This window comes from Hylobates moloch, unplaced genomic scaffold (assembly GCF_009828535.3).
Source record: "Hylobates moloch isolate HMO894 unplaced genomic scaffold, HMol_V3 SCAFFOLD_14, whole genome shotgun sequence".
Classification (NCBI taxonomy): domain Eukaryota; kingdom Metazoa; phylum Chordata; class Mammalia; order Primates; family Hylobatidae; genus Hylobates; species Hylobates moloch.
The window spans coordinates 89,512,549-89,515,226 of record NW_026652289.1 but is presented as its reverse complement, the minus strand read 5'-3'; the positions used below and the strand labels follow the sequence as shown (position 1 = coordinate 89,515,226).

The window sequence follows — 2,678 nt, the reverse complement described above, 5'->3', positions numbered from 1 at the left end:
ACCGAACGTCTTCTCTTAAATTACATCATTTCTTTCCTCCTTTTTAGAGCCATATTTCGCAAAAAGATGGCTTATACTTTCCATATTTGTTCTCTCACCTTCAATTCACTACTCGATCCACTTATATCTGCAGTTTTTCTCACATTGTCCAACTGCTTCCTCTGAGTTCAACAAGTAACTGAGAGTTGCAGTGACTGTTTTATTTTTTTTTTTGAAGCAGAGTCTCACTCTTATGGCCCAGGCTGGAGTGCAGTGGCTTGATCCTGGCTCACTGCCACCTCCTCCCCCTGGGTTCAAGCTTATTCTGCTGCCTCAGCCTCCTGAGTAGCTGGGATTACAGGCACATGCCATCACGCCCGGCTAATTTTTTGCATTTTTAGTGGAGTTGGAGTTTCACCATGTCGGCCAGGTTGGTCTCAAACTCCTGACCTTAGGTGATCCGCCCGCCTCAGCCTCCCAAAGTGCTGGGATTACAGGCGTGAGCCACCATGCCTGGCCCAGTGGCTGTTTTCTAGGCTTTATCTTGAAATAATCTTCCATTCACCAAACTATGGCCTGCAGTCAAATCTGGACTGCCATCTGTTTTTAACAGGTCCTTCAAGCTAAAATTTTTTTTTACATATTCTAATAGTTGAAACAAATGAAAAGAAAAATAATATTTCATGAAGCATGAAAATGACATGAATTTCAAATTTCAGTGTCCATAAATAACGTTTTTTTGGAACACAGCCACGTATTCATTTGCATATTGTCCATGGCTACTTTTGTGCTCCAATGGCAGATTGAGTAGTTGTGATAGAGACACTATAGGGTGCTATCACTGCTTCGCAATGTGGCTTGGCACGCCACAAATCACAGTGACACAGTTATCAGTTGACAGGGTTTCAAGTGTCTCATATGTCACTGTACCTATGATATTTTTTTTATTACCAGTCTATACCCATCATGTCAAAACAGAAAAGAAAAGTAAATGTTACTGTCATACTTCTAAGGCACAGTGGAGTGTGGATTACTCTGATTAAATTAGACAGCAAAACATTGTACAATGACATTATAGCTGTGCTGAAAGAATACATGTTGACATTAGCAGAAGTACTCATCACAAGATTTCCAACTCACAGGAAAGCAACAGTCAGAAAAAAATAGAAAATTTAAAATGAAATATCTCATTACAGCAAAATGTCTTCACAAAAATAAAAAATGAAAAAAAAAGTCTTCAACCTTTTTGTAGGTAAGAATCCCAACTGGCTCATTTGTTAGCTAATCAAGGAAAGCCATTTACTAATGGCCAGTTAATTAAATCATGTTTGGTTGCTGAAGAAATGTGTCCAGAAGAAACAAACTGCTTAAAATTAGTATTAGCCTTTGTCATGCAGGATTGCTATCCCAATTGAGGACAGTGGGAGCGACAATAATCAATTAACACAAATGATGTGGAGTGGTTTTCCTTCGGTCTTGGTGAATCAACGTGGGTTACTGATTCTGCTCAGTTGTGGATTGTTGAAGGAATCAATGCTGAGTCTTTAGTGGGAACTGAAGAATTGTGTGAATACCTTGACTTGCCCCCACCACCCACAGCAGTCAATGGTAAGATTTTATTGCAATCTTTTGGGCTTGGGGCTAGGATTGAAGTTTTTTTAAAATAGAAGAATTGCCCGCAACCGCTGTTAATTACTTTGGAATTAGCTTTTGCTGCAGACTTGATAATGTTTCTTAATAAATTCAACCTAAAATTATGAGGCAAAATAGTGCTTATATTCAAAAGTTATGGTAAGTCATTTAGATGACTCATGTCTCAATCACAAGTAATATGAAATTACTTTATGTACTTCCCATGCTGTCAAAACTGAAAACAAAAAGCAAGATCTCCAGTCTCCATTTGCAACAGATATATTTTCTGAGCTCAAATGACCATTCCAGCAGAGTTTTTCTGAACTCAATGCAAGAACAAAGGTAATTTCAAAGTACATTTAACTGTGTGGTTTAGGAAAGTGATTTATCGGTGCTTGCTTTGGCAGCACATGTATTAAAATACAGAGAAGATTAGCATGGCTCCTGTGCAAGGATGACACGCAAATTCATGAAGCCTTCCACATTTTTTATTTAAAATTTTTAAAAGAATTTTAAAAATTGTTTTATTGGTTTTTTTTTTTTGTTTTTTTTTTGTTTTTTGGAGATGGAGTCTGGCTCTGTCGCCCAGGCTGGAGTGCAGTGGCTCGATGTCTGCTCACTGCAAGCTCCGCCTCCCGGGTTCACGCCATTCTCCTGCCTCAGCCTCCCGAATAGCTGGGACTACAGGCGCCCGCCACCGCGCCCGGCTAATTTTTTTGTATTTTTAGTAGAGACAGGGTTTCACTGTGTTAGCCAGGATGGTCTCGATCTCCTGACCTCGTGATCCGCCCGCCTCGGCCTTCCAAAGTGCTGGGATTACAGGCGTGAGCCACCGCGCCCAGCCTAAAAATTGTTTTAAAATTAAAAAAAGAAAGTGTAGGCCAGGCGTGGTGGCTCACGCCTCTAATCCCAACACTTTGGGAGGCCAAGGCGGGCGGATCATGAGGTCAGGAGTTTGAGACCATCCTGGCCAATATGGTGAAACCCCGTCTCTACTAAAAAATACAAAAATTAGCTGGGCATGGTGGCGCGTGTCTGTAGTCCCAGCTACTCAGGAGGCTGAGGCA

At 40.9% G+C, this 2,678-nt stretch overlaps 1 pseudogene; it reads left to right on the top strand.

Annotated features, from left to right (window-relative positions):
- Nucleotides 1-2,002: 2,002 nt before the first annotated feature.
- On the top strand, nt 2,003-2,100 carry LOC116482654 (U6 spliceosomal RNA; annotated as a pseudogene).
- Nucleotides 2,101-2,678: the final 578 nt, after the last annotated feature.